Genomic DNA, 10,137 nt, shown 5'->3' with positions numbered 1-10,137 from the left:
CCGTCGCTCAGCTGAGCGACTTTCTGTCGAAGCAAAGTCCTTGAAGTTCTGCTGGAGGCAGCGCGATGCGTTTATTTCAGAGACGGGAGGAGGAGGTGAAATCTGAGTTCCCACCAGGAAGACGGTCTGGGAGGGAAATGCAGGAGCGACGGAAGCGTCCATCGGTCTTATTCTGCTCTTTGGTTCAACGCCATCCAACAATCAGCCTTTAGATTAAGACCACCTCTGTTGGGGACCACGAGGTCTGGCTGTCACTCCTCACCTACACCAAGCTCAAACTGATATGCAAATGCATGTGCGTGTGTGCATGTGTGTGTGTGCGTGCGTGTGTGCGTGTGTGTGTGTGCAGCTGAACAGGTGTGTTTTGTGTGTTGATGTGGAATTCCCCAAACGGAGTCCCGTCAGCTCGCCGTGAGTCAACTGTTTCCGCCCGAAGCCACGAAGCAACCGCCCGCCGCGCCGCAGCCGTTTAATCCTCCGGTCGCTGATAATCATCAAAGCGGCTCGCCGCCTTGCTCTGGATCACACAGCGGCGCGTTATGAAAGCCAATCAGTGCAGGTATTTGCGGACAGGATCACGGACAGGGCGCCGCAAAAAGACATTTCACCGATGCAAACGGCGAAGCGCTGGATTCACATCCGTCATACTGACATTTAGATGGTGCTGATTATAACAGGGCCGCGCTCTGGAGTTCAGATGAGACCTAAAGAAAGATCCCAGCATTCCTACATGAGGGTGGAAGAACTCGATAGAACAGAGAGATCAATCACTTCAAGTATTGTAGGCTGGAAGAAGAATGAGCCAGAGATGAGGAACCTGTGGCTCCAGAGCCGGAGGCAAGCTGGGACTGCAGGTGAACCCGAACCCCAACCCTGAACTGTAACCCGAACCCTGAACTGTAACCCGAACCCTGAACTGTAACCTGAACCCTGAACTGTAACCTGAACCCTGAACTGTAACCCGAACCCTGAACTGTAACCCGAACCCGAACCCCAACCCTGAGGAGTCTGAACAAACCTCCGCCCATCACTTCTGTTTGTCTGATATTCTACTGAGGACCTTTCAGAACGGATGAGTTCACTTTGAAAATGATCTCTTGAAATGTTTCTCAGATTGAAGTTGGAGGAGATGCAGTGAAACTCTTCATCTGCTCAGGCAGATTCAGCATTTCCAGGCTGGATGTGGAGAACGTGTCTCGTCTCGGTTCTCTGAACAGCGTAACGTCTTCCCATAAGAGAAAAACACAAAATGCACAGTTCCACATGCATTCTTAATAGTTTAAATTTAAAATTCTTAATTATTTATCTTCTCTTTATCTTTAAAGCACTTTTATTTTCTTAATACCATGTTTTGCTTCTGTGCTAATGTAGTTTTATATATTTCTTTGAATGCTTGAAGCACTGTGCCTTGTGTCTTGAGTGCTGCAGTAGAAATAATCCTCCTTGACTTCATTTACGCCTTTTTCAACATATAAATCCAGTTTGGTATAAATGAAAGACAGATTATGTTGTTTCTTCCACATTTGCTTATTCTTTCACATTTTTTGTTTTCAGTTTGTTTTTTATTCTTCTTTTTTACATGTTTGAAATAAAAAAAAAAAATCAATTCCTTGCTATCAATTCTTTGCCAAAATCAATAGTGTGAAATGAAAAGACTGCTTGAAGGAATCCAGATGAAATCAAAGTATTTCATATTTTGCAATTTGCAGCTTGAAATGTTTGTTTTCGTTGTCAAATCTTCACGAAAAGAGAACAAAAGTTGTGAGTAATTCCCGGAGGCTGCACTAATCGACTTGGCTTAAATTAGCGATCTATCACTCTTCATCGTGTTTGAAATTTCCCATCATGGCGACTCATGTCAGCAGTCGTTACTCATGATGAGTGGATTGGAAATGTGAAAATCCCCTCTTATTAACCGGGAAATCACCATTCAATCATCATTCAGCACAGAAATGGAGTTTCTGGGTTTTTTTTTTTTTTTTTAACAAGACAAACACAACCTGGTTTGTTCGTCGCCACGCTGAGAACTGTGGGATTAAATGTGTTTATTTGAGAAAAACGCTCAACTGTTTCAGGTAAAATGTGAGTTTATTCCACAAATAGCTGAGGAGTCGGCGTCTGCGACGCCTTGGTGTTTATCCAGCTCTCCACCAGCGAACGAGTGAAGTGGCGATCCCCGAGCGGCCGAAGCTCAGCGGCTGAAGTGAGCCGTTATCGATCCAGCAAACGGACATTTGAGGTTTCAAACTCCGGAAGTCTGAGTCTCTTCCTGTGTTCCAGCCGACGCTCCGTCAGCGTGGAAGTCAGAGATTCATCTCAGAGGCTTCGGGTCGAATTCGGCACTAAAGGAGAACTCTGAACTCTTTAACTCCCTCAAAAAAAATCCATTTCTTAAACCACAGCTGAAGCTTTCAAAACAGGATGACATTTATCACTAAAATTTATATTCATGATGAAGAAATAACCAACAAATCATGCGAATTTTAAACTAAAACGCAAGAGATGATGGAGTAATGACTTGTGTATTAAAGATTAAAGAAACGGTCAGTTTGTGGCATTTCAGTGCTGAGTCGATCACTGTGGATTTGCTCTGTTACTGTTCGTTTTTAACTCCTTTACCGGCCTGTGTGATCGTTCCACTGAACTCTTAGTTGGCTGCATTGCTTTTGTTTTCAGTTCAGATATTTCACACATCGAAATCACTCATTAAATATGCATTTTGCTCACGTTTAATGAGCGTAATTGTGATCCGGAGTGGGCTTTTAGGCTCCAGACCTAATGATCATAACTGCATCGCTTGTACGTTGGCGTGTGAACGGAGGCGGCGGCTGATTGGTGGAGGAGGGTGGAGGACGGTGGCTGCTGCGTGTCTCCTTCCATCGAGCCAATAAACTCACCTTTTTGAAGCCTGCCACAACATTTTTATTGTTCTCATGAATTAAAATAACTCTATTCTCACTGCATTTTTTGTAAAACATGCAGTTCTCCCGTCACTTATGTTAAAGTAATCTGTGCTTTTGGCTTAAAAAAAAAATCATTTATTTAAGTCATTGCTTCAGTAAAGCCTGACCAGCAGTATTAAACACAGGTTTTGCTTTTTTCAATTCAGCAAACCTTCGTGCTTAAGGTGTGAAAATGATGTAGTTTTCATGTTAGACCACTGGTTGGCGCTGTTTGTTGTTTCTGTATTGAAACCACACACACTTCAGGGAACAATACACTCTACACATGAACACAGATGTTTGTATCATTCAGTCATTCCTGCCGACTGACGTGAACCGAGGTGTAAACATTTCCGTCTGCAGCCACCAGAGGGCGCCCTGGGTTTGTGACCACTATGCTGCTTCGTACTGATGGGAAAAAAAACTGAGATGGCATCACGACCTGCCAACTAGCGAGCCACGTCACCTGTTAGCTTGTTAGCTTAGGAATCGGTGTTAATCAGCTGCTAGCTTGCTGGTGTGTAGCTGAATAACTTGCCTTTCCAAACGAAACGCTCGTTCCTGGTCTTGGGTTTAGTGAAATGTCAATGGGACTCACAGTCCGGTGCGGTTTTTTTTTTTTTCCTCTTCACGACTCATTTTTTGACTGATTTCACTTTTTTATTATTGATGGTCTTACACCAGATACATATTGGAAGCAGTACATTAATAACACAATATGTATGAACAATCACAACTCAAGTATGAATCCTATCATCTGTGGTGTACCACAGGGCTCAATTTTGGGACCTCTATTTATTATTTACATTAATGATTTTGCTTCTGTCTCTGCAGATGCTTTTCCAATTCTGTTTGCTGACGACACAAATTTACTCGCATCTAACCGTGATCTAAATGTACTGATACAGAAGCTCAATCATGGTCTTTCCAATTATTCTGACTGGTTTAAAGCAAACAAGCTAAGGCTAAATGTTAAAAAGTCAAATTTCTTGCTATTTGCAGGAAATAAAAAATACAACAGTGATTCAGTAAAAATCTGCATTAGTCATGAAGAGCTGAGCAGAGTGAACTCAACCAGTTTTCTTGGTGTGAGGATCGATGATAAATTGGAAAGAACATATTGAGCATGTATGCAAAAAAGATATCAAAGTCTATTGGGATTATAAGTAAAATAAGGCATTTGATTCATACTAGGTGTTTATCTACTCTTTATTACCGTCTGATCTGTCTTTACTTGACATATTGTAATGTTTGGGGAAATACCTTCACCACCTACCTTAACAGAATTCACATTTTACAGAAGTGATTCTTGAGAATTGCTACTTATTCTGAATCTGATGCTACGAGTGCACCATTGTTAAATTTAACTTGTTAAATATTTTTGACATTAACACTTTTTTCGCATGTATATCTGTGCACAGAGCTCTCTATGATTCTGACTGGCCGACTCACATCAAGCTCTACTTCTCCTTTAATAACCAATTCCATAATTATGCCACAAGACAGGCTCCTGGTTTGCACTTACCCTTATACAACAGAAATCAGGAGCAGTTCCCGCTCAGATTTAATGGACCTAAAGTGTGGAATATGCATCTGGACTTACGAGAAGCGTCTTCGTCCATGTTCAACTACAAAAGAAACTGAAAGAACAATTTAATTCTGCAGTATCTGACCTAATCCAAACACAAAACAGTCTTTGTCAGTTACTCCACGAAGTAAGTAATTGACACTTTATGACCAGCAATTTCCGTGATGTTTTATGTATCCATAAGTGTAAATTTAGACATTTTACCTCTTTTTTTAAACGCAAAACCCAAACAACAAACAAAAAAAAAACCCTGAACTTTTTCCACCTGTGGCAGCCAGCTGCCATTTCTCAGCGGTGTGTCCTGAAGGTCAGGCTCACTGACGAAGCCAGAGGTGGAAAAAGTACAAAAAATTGTAATTGAGTAAAGTTATCTTTACTTTGCTTAAATCCTTCTCAAAGTAAAAGTAAAAGTACCCATCTGAAAATGTACTTGAGTAAAAGTTCAAAAGTACATCATTTAAAATGTAATCTGAGTAAAAGTTACTTAGTTACACGAGCGCGAATAGGTCTTCTAAGGTTGGCCAAATGTTTTTGAGGATCTCCTCTCCAGAAGTTGTAGCTTCTTCGGACCCTTTCTCCTCCATGAGGTCAAAATGTGATTGAGTAAAAGTGAAAATTACATATTTCAAAAACTACTTAGAAAATTACAAATTACTCATAAAAAGTACTCAATTACAGTAACGTGAGTAAATGTAATTCATTACTTTTCACCCCGTGGATTCAGCGGTGAAGGAAATGGAGGAAATCTGCTGGAATCTGCAGTTTATGTTGTAAAAAATGTTTGATTTCTGACCCGACAGCACCGCGGATCTCCAGGTAAACGCACAAACGGCGAGCCTTACGGATGCAAACGGACGGAGATCCACTCGTCTGCCCGTGTGCCGTCGCAGATGGAGTGTCGGTTTCACAGGAAGGAGCGAGCGAGCGAGCCGCTCTCTCAAATGCCAGCGGTTCAGCGTTTTAGACCCTTTTTTCTGGCGGGAAGTAGCAAAGTGATTGGACTAGCTGATTGCTAACACCCGCTGTGATCCGTGAATGCACAATTAGCGACATGCCATTTACTAATGACGGGGGGTCACGACCCAAAACATTTGTACGTCTGTTTTTCTGCACAAAAATGGGAAAATAAAGCCAGACCGCACGATGGGAACACAAAACTGTTTATTAGTATTATTATATTCATTTTTTTTTTTACTTTGGTTTTCGGAGCTGATTTATACTTCTCTGTGAAAAATCACTGGGCCACTTCAGATATGTTCAAACAAGCATTTTACAGTGGGGAAAGTTTGTGTAACTTTTCAAAATTAGCAATCAGAAAATCACCGTGTGGAGGGCTGAGTGGTGCTTTTAGTTCACACATCCTCGGGAATGAAAGATGTGACCGTAATCTAATCTGCCTTCTGTTGCTGATTGTAGTTTGTTTCAACTGTCTTTAATTTATGAATCTGTCTCTTTAAAGAAAACACTGAAATCCAGATTTTAGAGCATCTTCCTCTATAAATGACACGTAAAGCACTCTTGGTTATTGTAATCCCAGCAGAAATGTTCTTATATATACGTTTAAATTGAAAGTGGAGTGATGCTGAGTGCTGAACCTGCCTGAATGTCATTATGTAAGTTTGTTTTTCTTTTTTAAATGCCAGACGCACAAATAAACAACATTTCCTCATCCGTCAAAAGGTACAATTGCATTTCCTTCTGCTAATATTTCCTGTTTCAGATTCAAACAGCATCAGGCGACGGTTGCGCCTGAATCTGTGCGAGAGTCTAAAAGCTGGGCGTCACGCCGGCACCGCCAGCTTTTTAACATTCGATCTTTTGACGTGTCATTTTGTCAAGCACATCAGATGTAAATGGCACCACTTTATGTAGGTGTACCATTTTCAGGGTCCTGGTGTTACGCGTTCTGGCTCGGCGGAACAGAGCCATCAATCATTTCATGCCTATATTTATGTGGCATCTGTGCAATGACAAGTGGAAATGTCTGGAAAGAAAAACGTCTCCACGCCGCAGAAGTGGGATCCGGATTGTGTGTTGCAGAGAAAAAAAAGACTGATTATTGTTTGAAGTGGCTGTGCTCAGAGTTTTGCATCACGTTTATCTTCACACTGTGCCGTTGTCCAAATTATCTTCGTCATTTCACGGTGGGAGTAGAACTGTGGTTTTGTGAGGACAGGTGATGCCTGTAGCGACGGCGTGCCGACATGTCGGTCAACGTCTCAGACCCTTCAGACCGGAGGGCTTCAGTCCGGAGCGAGCTAACTGCATGTGTCTGCCGGTGGGGGTTTGGTGGAGGTTTGGTGGAGGTACGGTGGAGGTATGGTGGAGGTACGGTGGAGGTGTGGTGGAGGTACGATGGAGGTACGATGGAGGTACGGTGGAGGTACGGTGGAGGTGTGGTGGAGGTACGATGGAGGTACGATGGAGGTACGGTGGAGGTACGGTGGAGGTATGGTGGAGGTACGGTGGAGGTGTGGTGGAGGTACGATGGAGGTATGGTGGAGGTACGGTGGAGGTGTGGTGGAGGTCCGATGGAGGTACGGTGGAGGTACGGTGGAGGTACGGTGGAGGTATGGTGGAGGTATGGTGGAGGTACGGTGGAGGTATGGTGGAGGTACGGTGGAGGTATGGTGGAGGTACGGTGGAGGTACGGTGGAGGTACAATGGAGGTATGGTGGAGGTACGGTGGAGGTACGGTGGAGGTGTGGTGGAGGTCCGATGGAGGTACGGTGGAGGTACGGTGGAGGTACGGTGGAGGTATGGTGGAGGTACGGTGGAGGTACGGTGGAGGTACAATGGAGGTATGGTGGAGGTACGGTGGAGGTACGGTGGAGGCATGGTGGAGGTACGGTGGGGAAATGGTGGAGTTATGGTTGAGATATGATGAAGATGTGGTGGAGATATGGTGGGGGTGTGGTGGAGTTATGGTGGAGGTATGATGGAGGAATGGTGAGGTACGGTGGAGGTACGGCGGGGGTATGGTGGAGGTATCATCACTGCAGCATGTGCCTCCAATGCAATATGGCGTCCACACAGTGACACGACAGGCTCAGCTCTTGTTGCTATGGACCAGCTAGCATAAGCTACAACGGCTACAACGTTAGCACTTTTAAAGTTCTTCTAGTTTGTCTCAAAGCACATCAGTTGGTCCCGGGTGTTGATGGTTTTGGCCTGTTCCATTTTGACGGCTTGAACTGACGGAGCCTCCAGGATGAAGGACGAAGCGTCTTCTCAGGACGAGTCCAGCTGAGCTGGTCGAGTCACTCTGAGACGCCTCTGGTCCGAATCGATGACCGTTAGCATGAATATTGTTGGAGACGTTGGAGGACTGTCCTTCCTTCCTCCTCCTGAACCTCAAACCCTGACCTGAGGCTTAGCACTGAAGCCCCGACACAGCTCCACGTTCTCGTCATACAGCGGTTTGGAGATTGTTTTAATGTTTATGAGAACAACAAAAGTGAGACGGACTGTAAATCATGTTCTCACAAGACATCCAGAGGATGGTTGGTACAACGCCAGAAACTTAAGCAGCAGGGTCAGAACGATGTGGCTCATCACTGTTAGTGTGTAACCCTGAGCCGTGCTACATGCTACATGCTACATGCTACATGCTACATGCTAAAGGGTTTCAGGGCTCACACACTAGCTACATGCTAAAGATGATTAAAGTCTGACTGATCCACTCATCAGCAGCGAGCTCGGTCCGACTGACGAGTACGAGTTGGGCTCTCAGGACTCGTTTCGTTTCACCTTCAGGCCGAACCTTCAGTAACCTTCTGGTACTAACCTTTAGGCGCTGAAGGTTAGCGCTCGTACTTGTACTCGTACTCGTACTTGTGCCTGTGGAATCTGAGCAGCCCTCATCCTGCCTCGCCGTGGTTTGGCTCATGGCTGCTCCTCAGATAGGATGATGGGAAGTGTTTTCGGGACACATCTGCGTTATTGTTTCCACCAGAAAGAAGAAAAGGGACGCCTCCGCATATCAAACTCTTCATGTTGAGAATCTGGTTGAAACTCGTCATTGTGTTCACACACGAGCGCCGCCGTGGCTTCGCCGGCGCTCTCTCTTCTCTCGCTTCTCCCAGCAGGGTTCCGCATTACGCGGCGTAACGTCGGCTCCTTCTCCTCCTTAACCTGCCTCTCACCTGTGTTTTCCGTGAGTCAGCGGCGGATCCCCGGCCGGGCGGCCGGACGCCGCGGGGCCCGGCCGTTCCGCGGACGCAGGCGGAGGAGGCAGAGAGGCTCATGGGAGAACGTCTCCCTGGAAATGAAGCGCGGTCCACCTTTGTGTGTCAGCGCTGCCTCTTCTCCCCAGCTGCCTCCACACCTACGTGGTCCGTCCCAGTCCTGCCGCTCTGCTTCCTCCTCCTCCTCTTCCTCCTCCGGTTTCCATCCTCCACCCGCCTCTTTGCTCCACATCAAAGTGGAAGAAAAAAAAAATAAAACACAAATGCAGTGGATATCTCTGTTAGATGTGGTGCAAGTTTACCAGAGCGGAGAGCTGGAGCTTTCCAAGGGTTACAGTTTTAAATCCCCTTTCGATTTTTGCATTATGTAACATTACATAACTGCAGGAGCGTTTGGGGAGGTGTTCGACCTTGTGCTTCTTGGCAGTATTTATTGGAAAGAAAAAAAAAAAACTTTGATTTCAGCTGCCTGGACCTCTAACCACCGAATCACAGTGAAAATAATGACGTTGGAACCAGGAGAGCGACAGAAAGCTTCTCCTTGAAGATGAAACGCCGGCGGGCGTGCGTCAGAACGGGGTCTGCAGACCGGCCGCTTCCCCAAAACCACATGCAGACAAACCATTGTTTTGATTTCATTTTCTAATTTTCGACTCAATCTGTCAAAGGGACTCTTATCTGGCGGCTCCAGACGACAAATGTGACACTTTAATAAAAGAACCTTCCAGTGTTTTCCTCACTGCAAACGCCACGAGAGCAGCGGCGACTGATCCTCGTCCTGAAGTCAGCTCCGGTCGCTGCGTTTCCTCCAGCTCCCGGCAGGCGTCCTGATTGCTGCTCCTGCTGTTCGCTTTGGTGTGAACTGATCCTGAAACCTGACCAGTACGGCGGCATCGGGAGTCCAACGTCGATCGGCGTTCAGGTCCTGGAGGAAGCAACAAGACCGTTTTTTCGTTGTTGTGTTTTTCGCTCTGCAAAAGCAACAGGCGAGCGTTGTTGGTACCTGAAAACACACCTTTCTGAAAACACTCTGATTTCGTCTCCCTGGAAACGGGGGAAAGCGCAACTTTTCTGGAACGCTGCTCCTGCACATGACGCTCGCCACGGCCGCGGTAAAGCCTCGTTCTGCTCACGCTCAGGAGACGGACCGGCAGAACAATGTGTCAGGACTCCTGGTCCACCTTCTCCTGGTTCTGGTTCTGCTCCAGATGGTCCTGGTTCTGGTTCTGCTCCAGATGGTCCTGGTTCTGGTTCTGGTTCAGATGGTCCTGGTTCTCCAGTCACGTGGTGGTTTTTGCCTTTTCTGGACGCGTTGGGTAAACTTGGCCTCATTCTGCTGAGCGCTGTGATGAACCGAGCTGTGCTGATTTAGCTCCATGCTGTTTGCCAGACTCCGGTGCAGGTTTGGTGTTTGAATTAA

This window comes from Salarias fasciatus, chromosome 16, assembly GCF_902148845.1.
Source record: "Salarias fasciatus chromosome 16, fSalaFa1.1, whole genome shotgun sequence".
Taxonomy (NCBI): domain Eukaryota; kingdom Metazoa; phylum Chordata; class Actinopteri; order Blenniiformes; family Blenniidae; genus Salarias; species Salarias fasciatus.
Note: the sequence above shows the minus strand (reverse complement) of the source record.